We start from the raw sequence: 18,592 nt of genomic DNA, 5'->3' as shown, positions 1-18,592 counted from the left end.
CGAAACTGTCAACTGAGACCGACACTTCCTCCAGAGACTGACACTGTCTACAGAGACCGACACTGTCTACAGAGACCGACACTTCCCACAGAGACCGACACTGTCTACAGAGACCGACACTGTCTACAGAGACCGACACCTCCCACAGAGACCGACACTGTCTGCAGAGAATGACACTGTCTACAAAGACTATCACTTCCTACAGAGACTGAAACTGTCTGCAGAGACCGACACTCTCGACAGAGACTGACACTGTATACAGAGACCGACACTGTCTACAGAGACCGACACTACATACAGAGGCCGACACTTCCTACGGAGACCAATACTCTCTATAGAGAGCGAAACTGTCTACAGAGTCCGATACTCTCAACAGAGACCGACACTTCAAGTTGAGACCAACACTTCCTCCAGAGACCGACACTGTCTACAGAGACCGACACTTGCTCCAGAGACCGACACTGTCTACAGAGACCGACACCTCCCACAGAGACCGACACTGTCTGCAGAGAATGACACTGTCTACAAAGACTATCACTTCCTACAGAGACTGAAACTGTCTGCAGAGACCGACACTCTCGACAGAGACTGACACTGTATACAGAGACCGACACTGTCTACAGAGACCGACACTACATACAGAGGCCGACACTTCCTACGGAGACCAATACTCTCTATAGAGAGCGAAACTGTCTACAGAGTCCGATACTCTCAACAGAGACCGACACTTCAAGTTGAGACCAACACTTCCTCCAGAGACCGACACTGTCTACAGAGACCGACACTTGCTCCAGAGACCGACACTGTCTACAGAGACCGACACTTCCTGCAGAGTCCGACACTGTCTACAGAGACCGAAACTGTCGACAGAGACCAACACTTCCGACAGAGACCGACACTTCCTACAGAGATGAACACTGTCTGCAGAGACTGACACTGTCCACAGATTATGAAGCTGTCTATAGAGACCGACACTTCCGACAGAGACCGACATTGTCTACAGAGAACGACACTGTCTACAGAGACCGTCACTGCCTACAGAGACCGACACTTCCGGCAGAGGCCGAAACTGTCTACAGAGACTGACACTTCCTCCAGAGACCGACACTGTCTACAGAGACCGATACTTCGTACAGTGACCGACACTTCCGCCAGAGACCTACACTTCCTACAGAGACCGATACTTCCTACTGAGACCGACACTGTCTACAGAGATTGACACTTTTTCCAAAGACCGACACTGCCTACAGAGACCGACACTGTCTACAGAGACCGACACTTGTTCCAAAGACCGACACTGCCTACAGAGACCGACACTGTCTACTGATAGCGACAATTCCTCCAAAGACTGACACTGTCTACAGAGACCGACACTTCCTGCAGAGACCAACACTGTCTATAGGGATCGACACTCTCTGCTGAGACCGACACTGTCTACAGAGACCCACAATTCCTACAGAGACCAACACAGTCTATAGAGACCGACACTGTCTGCAGAGACCGACGCTACCTACAGAGACCGATACACTCAACAGAGACCGACACTTCCTCCAGAGACTGACAAATTCTACAGAGACCGACACTGTCTACAGAGACCGACACTTCCTCCAGAGACCGACACTGTCAACAGAAACCGACACTGTCAACAGAGACCGACACTTCCGTCAGAGATCGACACTACATACAGAGGCCGACACTTCCTACAGAGACTGACACTGTCTACAGAGACCGAAACTGTCGACAGAGACCGACACTGTCTACAGAGACCGACACTTCCCCCAGGGACCGACACTTATCTACAGAGACCGACAATGTCTACAGAGACCGACATTTCCGACAGAGACCGAAAATGTCAACAGAGACCGACACTTCCTCCAGAGACTGACACTGTCTACAGAGACCGACATTTCCTACAGCGACCGAAACTGTCAACAGAGACCGACACTGTCTACAGAGACCGACACTGTCTACAGAGACCGACACTGTCTGCAGAGACCGACACTACCTACAGAGACCTACACAGTCTACAGAGACCGACACTGTCTATAGAGACCGGCACTATCTGCAGAGACCGACACTGTCTACAGAGACCATAACAATCTACAGAGACCGACAGTGCCTACAGAGACCGACAATGTCTACAGAGACTGACAATGTCTACAGAGACCGACACTGTATATAGAGACTGAAACTTCCTACGTAGACCAACACTGCCGACAGAGACCGACACTTCCTACAGAGACGTACACAGTCTACAGAGACCGGCACTGTCTATAGAGACCGGCACTATCTGCAGAGACCGACACTGTCTACAGAGACCATAACTATCTACAGAGACCGACAGTGCCTACAGAGACCGACAATGTCTACAGAGACTGACAATGTCTACAGAGACCGACACTTCCTACAGAGACCGACAATGTCTACAGAGACCGACACTTCCTTCAGAGACCGACACTGCCTACAGAGACCGACACTGTCTACAGAGACTGAAAATGTCTACAGAGACCGACACTGTCTACAGAGACCAACATTGTCTACAGAGACCGACAATGTCTACAGAGACCGACACTGTCTACAGAGAACGACACTGTCTACAGAGACCGACACTGCCTACAGAGACCGACACTGTCTACAGAGACCGACAATGTCTACAGAGACCGACACTGTCTACAGAGAACGACACTCTCTACGGAGAACGACACTGTCTACAGAGAACGACACTTCCTACAGAGAACGACACTTCCTACAGAGACCGACACTTCCTACAGAGATGGATACAGTCAACAGAAACCGACAAATCTACAGAGACCGACACTATCTACAGAGACCGACACTTGCTCCAAAGACCGACACTGCCTACAGAGACCGACACTGTCTACTGATAGCGACAATTCCTCCAAAGACTGACACTGTCTACAGAGACCGACATTTCCTGCAGAGACCGATACTGTCTATAGAGATCGACACTCTCTGCTGAGACTGACACTGTCTACAGAGACCGACACTCTCTATAGAGACCAACACTATCTACAGAGATCGACACTTTATACAGAGAATGATACTTCCTACAGGAACCGATACACTCAACAGAGACCGACACTTCCTCCACAGACTGACACTGTCTACAGAGACCGACACTGTCTACAGAGACCGACACTTCCTGCAGAGACCGACACTGTCTATAGAGACCGACACTGTCTACAGAGACTGACACTGTCTACAGAGACCGAAACTGTCGACAGAGACCGAGACTGTCTACAGAGACCGACAATGTCTACAGAGACCGACACTGTCTATAGAGATCAACACTCTCTGCTGAGACTGACACTGTCTACAGAGACCGACACTCTCTATAGAGACCAACACTATCTACAGAGATCGACACTTTATACAGAGACCGATACTTCCTACAGGGACCGATACACTCAACAGAGACCGACACTTCCTCCACAGACTGACACTGTCTACAGAGACCGACACTTCCTGCAGAGACCGACACTGTCTACAGAGACTGAAACTGTCGACAGAGAACGACACTGTCTACAGAGACCGACAATTCCTTCAGAGACCGACACTGTCTACAGAGACCGACAATATCTACAGAGACCGACATTTCCTAGAGAGACCGACACTGTCTACAAAGACTGACACTCTCTATAGAGACCAGCACTGTCTACAGAGACCGACACTTTATACAGAGACTGATACTTCCTACAGGGACCGACACTTTGTGTTCAGACCAACACTTCCTACAGAGACCGACACTGTCTACTGAGACCGACACTGTCTACAGACACCGCCACTGTCAACAGAGACCGACACTTCCGACAGAGATCGACACTACATACAGAGGCCAACACTTCCTACAGAGACCGACACTCTCTACAGAGATCGAAACTGTCGACAGAGACCGACACTGTCTACAGAGACCGACACTTCCTCCAGAGACCGACACTGTCTACAGAGACCGACACTGTCTACAGAGACCGAAACTGTCGACAGAGACCGAGACTGTCTACAGACACCGCCACTGTCAACAGAGACCGACACTTCCGACAGAGATCGACACTACATACAGAGGCCGACACTTCCTACAGAGACCGACACTCTCTACAGAGATCGAAACTGTCGACAGAGACCGACACTGTCTACAGAGACCGACACTTCCTCCAGAGACCGACACTGTCTACAGAGACTGACACTGTCTACAGAGACCGAAACTGTCGACAGAGACCGAGACTGTCTACAGAGACCGACAATGTCTACAGAGACCGACACTGTCTATAGAGATCAACACTCTCTGCTGAGACTGACACTGTCTACAGAGACCGACACTCTCTATAGAGACCAACACTATCTACAGAGATCGACACTTTATACAGAGACCGATACTTCCTACAGGGACCGATACACTCAACAGAGACCGACACTTCCTCCACAGACTGACACTGTCTACAGAGACCGACACTTCCTGCAGAGACCGACACTGTCTACAGAGACTGAAACTGTCGACAGAGAACGACACTGTCTACAGAGACCGACAATTCCTTCAGAGACCGACACTGTCTACAGAGACCGACAATATCTACAGAGACCGACATTTCCTAGAGAGACCGACACTGTCTACAAAGACTGACACTCTCTATAGAGACCAACACTGTCTACAGAGACCGACACTTTATACAGAGACTGATACTTCCTACAGGGACCGACACTTTGTGTTCAGACCAACACTTCCTACAGAGACCGACACTGTCTACTGAGACCGACACTGTCTACAGACACCGCCACTGTCAACAGAGACCGACACTTCCGACAGAGATCGACACTACATACAGAGGCCGACACTTCCTACAGAGACCGACACTCTCTACAGAGATCGAAACTGTCGACAGAGACCGACACTGTCTACAGAGACCGACACTTCCTCCAGAGACCGACACTGTCTACAGAGACCGACACTTCCTCCAGAGACCGACACTGTCTACAGAGACCGACACTTCCTGCAGAGTCCGACACTGTTTACAGAGAACGAAACTGTCGACAGAGACCGACACTGTCTACAGAGACCGACACTTCCTTCAGAGACCGACACTGTCTACAGAGACCGACAATGTCTACAGAGACCGACACTGTCTACAGAGACCGACATTTCCTACAGAGACCGAAACTGTCAACAGAGACCGACACTTCCTCCAGAGAATGACACTGTCTACAGAGACCGACACTGTCTACAGAGACCGACACTTCCCACAGAGACCGACACTGTCTACAGAGACCGACACTGTCTACAGAGACCGACACTTCCCACAGAGACCGACACTGTCTGCAGAGAATGACACTGTCTACAAAGACCATCACTTCCTACAGAGACTGAAACTGTCTGCAGAGACCGACACTCTCGACAGAGACTGACACTGTATACAGAGACCGACACTGCCTCCAGAGACCGACACTGTCTACAGAGACCGAAACTACATACAGAGGCCGACACTTCCAACAGAGACCAATACTCTCTATAGAGACCGAAACTGTCTACAGAGTCCGATACTCTCAACAGAGACCAACACTTCAAGTTGAGACCAACACTTCCTCCAGAGACCGACACTGTCTACAGAGACCGACACTTCCTACAGAGACCGACACTGTCTACAGAGACCGATACTTCCTCCAGAGACCGACACTGTCTACAGAGACCGACACTTCCGACAGAGACCGACACTTCCTACAGAGACCATCACTGTCTACAGAGACCAACACTTCCGACAGAGAGCGACACTTCCTACAGAGATGAACACTGTCTGCAGAGACTGACACTGTCTACAGATTATGACGCTGTCTATAGAGACCGACACTTCCGACAGAGACCGACATTGTCTACAGAGAACGACACTGTCTACAGAGACCGTCACTGCCTACAGAGACCGACACTGCCGGCAGAGGCCGAAACTGTCTACAGAGACTGACACTTCCTCCAGAGACCGACACTCTCTACAGAAACCGATACTTCGTACAGTGACCGACACTTCCGCCAGAGACCTACACTTCCTACAGAGACCGATACTTCCTACTGAGACCGACACTGTCTACAGAGATCGACACTTGTTCCAAAGACCGACACTGCCTACGGAAACCGACACTGTCTACAGAGACCGACACTTGTTCCAAAGACCGACACTGCCTACAGAGACCGATAATTTCTACTGATAGCGACAATTCCTCCAAAGACTGACACTGTCTACAGAGACCGACACTTCCTGCAGAGACCAACACTGTCTATAGGGATCGACACTCTCTGCTGAGACCGACACTATCTACAGAGACCCACAATTCCTACAGAGACCAACACTGTCTATAGAGACCGACACTGTCTACAGAGACCGACACTTTATACAGGGACCGATACTTCCTACAGGGACCGACACTGTCTACAGAGACCGACACTTTATACAGGACCCGATACTTCCTACAGGGACCGACACTTTGTGTTGAGACCAACACTTCCTACAGAGACCGACACTGTCTATAGAGACCGACACTGTCTACAGAGACCGACACTTTATACAGGGACCGATACTTCCTACAGGGACCGACACTGTCTACAGAGACCGACACTTTATACAGGAACCGATACTTCCTACAGGGACCGACACTTTGTGTTGAGACCAACACTTCCTACAGAGGCCGACACTTCCTACAGAGACCGACACTGTCTGCAGAGACCGACGCTACCTACAGAGACCGATACACTCAACAGAGACCGACACTTCCTCCAGAGACTGACACTGTCTACAGAGACCGACACTGTCTACAGAGACCGACACTTCCTCCAGAGACCGACACTGTCTACAGAGACCGACACTGTCAACAGAGACCGACACTTCCGACAGAGATCGACACTACATACAGAGGCCGACACTTCCTACAGAGACTGACACTGTCTACAGAGACCGAAACTGTCGACAGAGACCGACACTGTCTACAGAGACCGAAACTTCCCCCAGGGACCGACACTGTCTACAGAGACCGACATTTCCTACAAAGACCGAAACTGTCAACAGAGACCGACACTTCCTCCAGAGACTGACACTGTCTACAGAGACCGACACTGTCTACAGAGACCGACACTTCCCACAGAGACCGACACTGTCTACAGAGATCGACACTGTCTGCAGCGAATGAAACTCTCTACAAAGACCATCACTTCCTACAGAGACCGACGCTGTCAACAGAGACCGACACTTCCTCCAGAGACTGACACTGTCTACAGAGACTGACACTTCCTACAGAGACCAACACTTTCTACAGAGACCGAAACTGTCTACAGAGACCAACACTGTCTACAGAGACCGAAACTGTCTACAGAGACCGACACTTTCTCCATAGACCGACACTTCATGCAGAGACCGACACTGTCTACAGAGACCGACACTGTCTGCAGAGACTGACACTGTCAACAGAGACCGACACTTCCTACAGAAACCGACACTTCCTACAGAGACCGACACTGTCTACAGAAACCGACACTGTCTGCAGAGACTGACACTGTCAACAGAGACGGACACTGTCTACAGAGACCGAAACTGTCTACAGAGACCGACACTTTCTCCATAGACCGACACTTCATGCAGAGACCGACACTGTCTACAGAGACCGACACTGTCTGCAGAGACCGACACTTGCAACAGAGACCGACACTTCCTACAGAGACTGACACATCCTGCAGAGACCAACACTGTCTATAGAGACCGACACTGTCTATAGAGACCGACAGTGCCTACAGAGACCGATTCTGTCTACAGGGACCGACACTTCCTACAGAGACCGAAACTGCCTAGAGAGACCGATACTGTCTACAGAGACCGACACTTCCTACAGTGACCGACAGTTCCTACAGAGACCAACATTGTCTACAGAATCGGTCACTGTCTACAGAGACCAACACTTCCTACGTAGACCGATACTGTCTACAGAGACCGAAACTGTCTACTGATAGCGACAATTCCTCCAAAGACTGACACTGTCTACAGAGACCGACACTTCCTGCAGAGACCGATACTGTCTATAGAGATCGACACTCTCTGCTGAGACTGACACTGTCTACAGAGACCGACACTCTCTATAGAGACCAACACTATCTACAGAGATCGACACTTTATACAGAGAACGATACTTCCTACAGGAACCGATACACTCAACAGAGACCGACACTTCCTCCACAGACTGACACTGTCTACAGAGACCGACACTGTCTACAGAGACCGACACTTCCTGCAGAGACTGAAACTGTCTATAGAGACCGATACTGTCTACAGAGACTGACACTGTCTACAGAGACCGAAACTGTCGACAGAGACCGAGACTGTCTACAGAGACCGACACTGTCTACAGAGACCGACACTGTCTATAGAGATCGACACTCTCTGCTGAGACTGACACTGTCTACAGAGACCGACACTCTCTATAGAGACCAACACTATCTACAGAGATCCACACTTTATACAGAGACCGATACTTCCTACAGGGACCGATACACTCAACAGAGACCGACACTTCCTCCACAGACTGACACTGTCTACAGAGACCGACACTGTCTACAGAGACCGACACTTCCTGCAGAGACCGACACTGTCTACAGAGACCGAAACTGTCGACAGAGAACGACACTGTCTACAGAGACCGACACTTCCTTCAGAGACCGACACTGTCTACAGAGACCGACAATGTCTACAGAGACCGACATTTCCTACAGAGACCGAAACTGTCAACAGAGACCGACACTGTCTACAGAGACCGACACTTCCCATAGAGACCGACACTGTCTACAGAGACGGACACTGTCTACAGAGACTGACACTCTCTATAGAGACCAACACTGTCTACAGAGACCGACACTGTCTACAGAGACTGACACTTCCCACAGAGACCGACACTGTCTGCAGAGAATGACACTGTCTACAAAGACCATCACTTCCTACAGAGACTGAAACTGTCTGCAGAGACCGACACTCTCGACAGAGACCAACACTGCCTCCAGAGACCGACACTTTCTACAGAGACCGACACTACATACAGAGGCCGACACTTCCTACAGAGACCAATACTCTCTACAGGGACCGAAACTGTCTACAGAGACCGAAACTATTTACAGAGTCCGATACTCTCAACAGAGACCGACACTTCATGTTGAGACCAACACTTCCTCCAGAGACCGACACTGCCGACAGAGACTGGCACTTCCTACAGAGACCGACACTGTCTACAGAGACCAACACTTCCGACAGAGACCGATTCTTCCTACAGAGATGAACACTGTCTGCAGAGACTGACACTGCCTACAGAGACCGACACTATCTACAGAGTCTGAAGCTGTCTATAGAGACCGACACTTCCGACAGAGAACGACACTGTCTACAGAGACCGTCACTGCCTACAGAGACCGACACTTTCGACAGAGACCAACACTGTCTACTGAGACCGATACTTCGTACAGTGACCGACACTCTCTACAGAGACCGATACTTCGTACAGAGACCGACACTTCCGACAGAGACCTACACTTCCTACAGAGACCGATACTTCCTACTGAGACCGACACTGTCTACAGAGACCGACACTGTCTACTGAGATCGACACTTGCTCCAAAGACCGACACTGTCAACAGAGACCGACACTTGCTCCAAAGCCCGACACTGCCTACAGAGACCGACACTCTCTACTGATAGCGACAATTCCTCCAAAGACTGACACTGTCTACAGAGACCGACACTTCCTGCAGAGACCAACACTGTCTATAGGGATCGACACTCTCTGCTGAGACCGACACTGTCTACAGAGACCGACACTCTCTATAGAGACCAACACTGTCTACAGAGACCGACACTTTATACAGAGACTGATACTTCCTACAGGGACCGACACTTTGTGTTCAGACCAACACTTCCTACAGAGACCGACACTGTCTACTGAGACCGACACTGTCTACAGACACCGCCCCTGTCAACAGAGACCGACACTTCCGACAGAGATCGACACTACATACAGAGGCCGACACTTCCTACAGAGACCGACACTCTCTACAGAGACCGAAACTTTCGACAGAGACCGACACTGTCTACAGAGACCGACACTTCCTCCAGAGACCGACACTGTCTACAGAGACCGACACTTCCTCCAGAGACCGACACTGTCTACAGAGACCGACACTTCCTGCAGAGTCCGACACTGTCTACAGAGACCGAAACTGTCGACAGAGACTGACACTGTCTACAGGGACCGACACTTCCTTCAGAGACCGACACTGTCTACAGAGACCGACAATGTCTACAGAGACCGACATTTCCTACAGAGACCGGACCTGTCAACAGAGAGCGACACTGTCTACAGAGACCGACACTTCCCACAGAGACCGACATTGTCTACAGAGACCGACACTGTCTACAGAGACCGACACTGTCTACAGAGACTGACACTTCCCACAGAGACCGACACTGTCTGCAGAGAATGACACTGTCTACAAAGACCATCACTTTCTACAGAGACTGAAACTGTCTGCAGAGACCGACACTCTCGACAGAGACCGACACTGTCTACAGAGTCCGACACTGCCTCCAGAGACCGACACTGTCTACAGAGACCGACACTACATACAGAGGCCGACACTTCGTACAGAGACCAATACTCTCTACAGAGACCGAAACTCTCTACAGAGACCGAAACTATTTACAGAGTCCGATACTCTCAACAGAGACCGACACTTCATGTTGAGACCAACACTTCCTCCAGAGAACGACACTGTCTACAGAGACCGACACTTCCTCCAGAGACCGACACTGTCTACAGAGACCGACCCATCCGACAGAGACCGACACTGTCTACAGAGACCGTCACTGTCTACAGAGACCGACCCATCCGACAGAGACCGGCACTTCCTACAGAGACCGTCACTGTCTACAGAGACCAACACTTCCGACAGAGACCGATACTTCCTACAGAGATGAACACTGTCTGCAGAGACTGACACTGCCTATAGAGACCGACACTATCTACAGAGTCTGAAGCTGTCTATAGAGACCGACACATCCGACAGAGAACGACACTGTCTACAGAGACCGTCACTGCCTACAGAGACCGACACTTCCGACAGAGACCGACACTGTCTACAGAGACCGATACTTGGTACAGTGACCGACATTGTCTACAGAGACCGATATTTCGTACAGAGACCGACACTGCCGACAGAGACCTACACTTCCTACAGAGACCGATACTTCCTACTGAGACCGACACTGTCTACAGAGACCGACACTGTCTACAGAGATCGACACTTGCTCCAAAGACTGACACTGTCTACAGAGACCGACACTTGCTCCAACGACCGACACTGTCTACAGAGACCGACACTTGCTCCAAAGACCGAAACTGCCTACAGAGACCAACACTGTCTACTGATAGCGACAATTCCTCCAAAGACTGACACTGTCTACAGAGACCGACACTTCCTGCAGAGACCAACACTGTCTATAGGGATCGACACTCTCTGCAGAGACCGACACTGTCTACAGAGAACGACACCCTCTATAGAGACCAACACTGTCTACAGAGACCGAAACTTTATACAGAGACTGTTACTTCCTACAGGGACCGACACTTTGTGTTCAGACCAACACTTCCTACAGAGACCGACACTGTCTACTGAGACCGACACTGTCTACAGACACCGCCACTGTCAACAGAGACCGACACTTCCGACAGAGATCGACACTACATACAGAGGCCGACACTTTCTACAGAGACCGACACTGTCTACAGAGACCGAAACTGTCAACAGAGACCGACACTGTCTACAGAGACCGACACTTCCTCCAGAGACCGACACTGTCTACAGAGACCGACATTTCCTCCAGAGACCGACAATGTCTACAGAGACCGACACTTCCTGCAGAGTCCGACATTGTCTACAGAGACCGAAACTGTCGACAGAGACTGACACTGTCTACAGAGACCGACACTTCCTTCAGAGACCGACACTGTCTACAGAGACCGACACTTCCTCCAGAGACTGACACTGTCTACAGAGACCGACACTGTCTACAGAGACCGACACTTCCCACAGAGACCGACACTGTCTACAGAGACCGACACTGTCTACAGAGACCAACACTTCCCACAGAGACCGACACTGTCTGCAGAGAATGACACTGTCTACAAAGACCATCACTTCCTACAGAGACTGAAACTGTCTGCAGAGACCGACACTCTCGACAGAGACTGACACTGTATACAGAGACCGACACTGCCTCCAGAGACCGACACTGTCTACAGAGACCGACACTACATACTGAGGCCGACACTTCCTACAGAGACCAATACTCTCTACAGAGACCGAAACTGTCTACAGAGTCCGATACTCTCAACAGAGACCGACACTTCAAGTTGAGACCAACACTTCCTCCAGAGACCGACACTGTCTACAGAGACCGACACTTCCTCCAGAGACCGACACTGTCTACAGAGACCGACACTGTCTACAGAGACCGACACTTCCTCCAGAGACCGACACTGTCTACAGAGACCGACACTTCCGACAGAGACCGACACTTCCTACAGAGACCATCACTGTCTACAGAGACCAACACTTCCGACAGAGACCGACACTTCCTACAGAGATGAACACTGTCTGCAGAGACTGACACTGTCTACAGATTATGAAGCTGTCTATAGAGACCGACACTTCCGACAGAGACCGACATTATCTACAGAGAACGACATTGTCTACAGAGACCGTCACTGCCTACAGAGACCGACACTTCCGGCAGAGGCCGAAACTGTCTACAGAGACTGACACTTCCTCCAGAGACCGACACTGTCTACAGAGACCGATACTTCGTACAGTGACTGACACTTCCGCCAGAGACCTACACTTCCTACAGAGACCGATACTTCCTACTGAGATCGACACTGTCTACAGAGATCGACACTTGTTCCAAAGACCGACACTGCCTACAGAGACCGACACTGTCTACTGATAGCGACAATTCCTCCAAAGACTGACACTGTCTACAGAGACCGACACTTCCTGCAGAGACCAACACTGTCTATAGGGATCGACACTCTCTGCTGAAACCGACACTGTCTACAGAGACCCACAATTCCTACAGAGACCAACACTGTCTATAGAGACCGACACTGTCTACAGAGACCGACACTTTATACAGGGACCGATACTTCCTACAGGGACCGACACTGTCTACAGAGACCGACACTTTATACAGGAACCGATACTTCCTACAGGGACCGACACTTTGTGTTGAGACCAACACTTCCTACAGAGACCGACACTGTCTATAGAGACCGACACTGTCTACAGAGACCGACACTTTATACAGGGACCGATACTTCCTACAGGGACCGACACTGTCTACAGAGACCGACACTTTATACAGGAACCGATACTTCCTACAGGGACCGACACTTTGTGTTGAGACCAACACTTCCTACAGAGGCCGACACTTCCTACAGAGACCGACACTGTCTGCAGAGACCGACGCTACCTACAGAGACCGATACACTCAACAGAGATCGACACTTCCTCCAGAGACTGACAATGTCTACAGAGACCGACACTGTCTACAGAGACCGACACTTCCTCCAGAGACCGACACTGTCTACAGAGACCGACACTGTCAACAGAGACCGACACTTCCGACAGAGATCGACACTACATACAGAGGCCGACACTTCCTACAGAGACTGACACTGTCTACAGAGACCGAAACTGTCAACAGAGACCGACACTGTCTACAGAGACCGACACTTCCCCCAGGAACCGACACTTATCTACAGAGACCAACAATGTCTACAGAGACCGACATTTCCTACAGAGACCGAAACTGTCAACAGAGACCGACACTTCCTCCAGAGACTGACACTGTCTACAGAGACCGACACTGTCTACAGAGACCGACACTTCCCACAGAGACTGACACTGTCTACAGAGATCGACACTGTCTGCAGCGAATGACACTCTCTACAAAGACCATCACTTCCTACAGAGACCGACGCTGTCTACAGAGACCGACACTACATACAGAGGCCGACACTTTCTACAGAGACCAAAACTGTCTACAGAGACCGACACTGTCTACAGAGACCGAAACTGTCTACAGAGACTGACACTTCGTACAGAGACCGACACTTTCTCCAGAGACCGACACTTCCTGCAGAGACCGACACTGTCTACTGAGACCGACACTGCATACAGAGACCGAAACTTTCTACAGAGACCGACACTGTCTACAGAGACCGACACTGTCTACAGAAACCGACACTGTCTGCAGAGACCGACACTGTCTACTGAGACCGACACTGCATACAGAGACCGAAACTGTCTACAGAGACCGGCACTGTCTACAGGGACCGACACTGTCTACAGAGAACGAAACTCTCTATAGAAACGGACACTGTCTACAGAAACCGACACTGTCTGCAGAGACTGACACTGTCAACAGAGACCGACACTTCCTACAGAAACTGACACTTCCTACAGATACCGACACTGTCTACAGAAACCGACACTGTCTGCAGAGACTGACACTGTCTACCGAAACCGACACTGTCTACAGAGACCGACACTTCCTACAGAAACCGACACTTCCTACAGGGACCGACACTTCCTACAGAGACCGAAACTGCCTAGAGAGACCGACACTGTCTACAGAGACCGACACTTCCTACAGTGACCGACAGTTCCTATAGAGACCAACATTGTCTACAGAGTCGGTCACTGTCTACAGAGACCGACACTTCCTACAGACACCGACACATCCTGCAGAGACCGACACTGTCTATAGAGACCGACAGTGCCTACAGAGACCGATACTGTCTACAGGGACCGACACTTCCTACAGAGATCGAAACTGCCTAGAGAGACCGAAACTGTCTACAGAGACCGACACTTCCTACAGTGACCGACACTTCCTATAGAGACCAACATTGTCTACAGAGTCGGTCACTGTCTACAGAGACCGACACTTCCTACGTAGACCGATACTGTCTACAGAGACCGACACTTGCAAAAGAGACCAACACTTCCTACAGAGAGCGACACATCCTGCAGAGACCGACACTGTTTACAGAGACCGACACTTCCTACAGAGACCGACATTGTCTATACGTAGACCGACACTGTCTACAGAGTCCGCTACTCTCTACTGAGACTGACAAGTTCTACAGAGTCCGACACTTCCTACAGAGACCGACACTGCCTACAGAGAACGATATTTGCGACAAAGACCAACACTTCCTTCAGAGCCCATCACTGTTTATAGAGACCGACACTTTCTATAGAGATCGACACTGTCTACAGAGACCGACACTGTTTACAGGGACCTACACTGTCTACAGGGACCGACATTGTCTACAGAGACCGACACTGTCTATAGAGACCGACACTGTCTACAGATACCGACACTGTCTACAGAGACCAACACTGTCTACAGGGACCGATACTGTCTACAGAGACCGACACCATCTATGGAGACTAACACTGTCTACAGAGACCGACACTTCCTACAGGGACCGACACAGCCTACAGAGACCGACACTTCCTACGTAGACCGATACTGTCTACAAAAAGACCGACACTTGCAACAGAGACCGACACTTCCTACAGAGACCGACACTTTCTGCAGAGATCGAAACTGTCTACAGAGACCGACACTTCCTACAGAGACCGACATTGTCTATACGTAGACCGACACTGTCTGCAGAGTCCGCTACTCTCTACAGAGACTGACACATTCTACAGAGTCCGACACTTCCTACAGAGACCGACACTGCCTACAGAGAACGATATTTTCGACAAAGACCGACACTTCCTACAGAGACCATCACTGTCTATAGAGACCGACACTTTCCATAGAGATCGAAACTGTCTACAGAGACAGACACTGTCTACAGGGACCTACACTGTCTACAGGGACCGACACTGTCTACAGAGACCGATACTGTCTATCGAGACCGACACTGTCTACAGATACCGACACTGTCTACAGGGACCGACACTGTCTACAGGGACCTACACTGTCTACAGGGACCGACACTGTCTACAGAGACCGACACTGTCTATAGAGACCGACACTGTCTACAGATACCGACACTGTCTACAGGGACCGACACTGTCTACAGAGACCGACACTGTCTACAGAGACCGACACTGTCTACAGGGACCGACACTGTCTATAGAGACTCACAGTGTCTGCAGAGACTGACACTGTCTACCGGGACCGACACTGTCTACCGGGACCGATACTGTCTACAGAGACCGACGCTTCCTGCAGAGATCGACATTGTCTACAGAGACTGATACTTCCTACAGGGACCAGCACTTCCTGCAGAGACCGACAGTGTCTACTGAGACCGAGTTCCTACAGAGACTGAGACTTCCTACAGAGACCGAAACTGTCTACAGTGACCGACACTGCCTACAGTGACCGACTCTTCCTACAGAGACCGACACTGTCTACAGAGACCGGCACTGTCTACAGAGACCAACACATCCTACGTAAACCGAAACTGTCTGCAGAGGCTGACACTGTCAACAGAGACCGATACTACCTACAGAAACCGACACTTCCTACAGAGACCGACACTGTCTACAGAAACCGACATTGTCTGCAGAGACTGACACTGTCAACAGAGCCCGACACTTCCTACAGAAACCGATGCTTCCAACAGGGACCGACACTTCCTACAGAGACCGAAACTGCCTAGAGAGACCGACACTTCCTACAGAGACCGACACTTCCTACAGTGACCGACACTTCCTGCAGACACCGACACTGTCTACAGAGTCGGTAACTGTCTACAGAGACCGAGACTTCCTACGTAGATCTATACTGTCTACAGAAACCGACACTTGCAACAGAGACCGACACTTCCTACAGAAACCGACACATCCTGCAGAGACCGACACTGTCTATAGAGACCGACACTGTCTACAGAGACCGACACTTCCTACAGAGACCGACACTTCCTACAGAGACCGACACTTCCTACAGAGACCGACACTGTCTACAGAGACCGACACTTCCTACAGAGACCGACATTGTCTATACGTAGACCGACACTGTCTACAGAGACCGACACTGTCTACAGAGTCCGCCACTCTCTACAGAGACTGACACGTCCTACAGAGACCGGCACTGTCTACAGATTCCGACACTTCCTACAGAGACTGACACTGCCTACAGAGACCGACACTGTCTACAGAGGCCGACTCTGTCTACAGAGACCGACACTGTCTACAGAGACCGACACTGTCTACAGAGACCGAAACTCTCTATAGAGACCGACAGTGCCTACATAGACCGATACTGTCTACAGGGACCGACACTTCCTACAGAGACCGAAACTGCTTAGAGAAACCGACACTGTCTACAGAAACCGACACTTCCTACAGTGACCGACACTTCCTGCAGATACCAACATTGTCTACAGAGTCGGTCACTGTCTACAGAGACCGATACTTCCTACGTAGACCGATACTGTCTACAGAGACCGACACTTGCAACAGAGACCGACACTTCCTACAGAAACCGACACATCCTACAGAGACCGACACTGTCTATAGAGACCGACACTGTCTATAGAGACCGACAGTGGCTACAGAGACCGATACTGTCTACAGGGACCGACACTTCTTAAGTAGAACAATACTTTGTACAGAGACCGACACTTGCAACAGAGACCGACACTTCCTACATAGACCGAAACTTTCTGCAGAGACCGACACTGTCTACAGAGACCGACACTTCCTACATAGACCGACACTTCCTACAGAGACCGAAACTGTCTACAGAGACCGACACTTCCTACAGAGACCGACATTGTCTATACGTAGCCCGACACTGCCTACAGAGTCCGCTACTCTCTACAGAGACTGACACGTTCTACAGAGTCCGACACTTCCTACAGAGACCGACACTGTCTACAGAGAACGATATTTTCGACAAAGACCGACACTTCCTACAGAGACCATCACTGTCTATAGAGACCGACACTTTCTATAGAGATCGAAACTGTCTACAGAGACCGACACTGTCTACAGGGACCTACACTGTCTACAGGGACCGACACTGTCTACAGAGACCGACACTGTCTATCGAGACCGACACTGTCTACAGATACCGACACTGTCTACAGGGACCGACACTGTCTACAGGGACCTACACTGTTTACAGGGACCGACACTGTCTACAGATACCGACACTGTCTACAGGGACCGACACTGTCTACAGGGACCTACACTGTTTACAGGGACCGACACTGTCTACAGGGACCGACACTGTCTACAGGGACCTACACTGTTTACAGGGACCGACACTGTCTACAGAGACCGAAACTGTCTACAGAGACCGACACTTCCTACAGGGACCGACACAGCCTACAGAGACCGACACTTCCTACAGAGACCGTCACTTTCTACAGAGACCGACACTGTCCATAGAGAGCGACACTGTCTACAGAGACCGACACTTCCTGCAGAGACTGACACTTCCTACAGAGACCGTCACTGTCAACAGAGAGG

At 50.5% G+C, this 18,592-nt stretch overlaps 1 protein-coding gene across 1 annotated transcript in view; it reads right to left on the bottom strand.

Annotated features, from left to right (window-relative positions):
• Positions 1-18,592, bottom strand: part of LOC139241068 (glutamate receptor ionotropic, kainate 5-like) — a 1,689,468-nt gene that overhangs the window by 1,421,830 nt on the left and 249,046 nt on the right. The gene's annotated exons all lie outside the window — the stretch shown is intronic.

Source organism: Pristiophorus japonicus, chromosome Y, assembly GCF_044704955.1.
Source record: "Pristiophorus japonicus isolate sPriJap1 chromosome Y, sPriJap1.hap1, whole genome shotgun sequence".
NCBI classification, from domain to species: Eukaryota; Metazoa; Chordata; class Chondrichthyes; family Pristiophoridae; genus Pristiophorus; species Pristiophorus japonicus.
The sequence above is the reverse complement of the archived record's forward strand: the minus strand, read 5'-3'. Positions and strand labels throughout refer to the sequence as shown.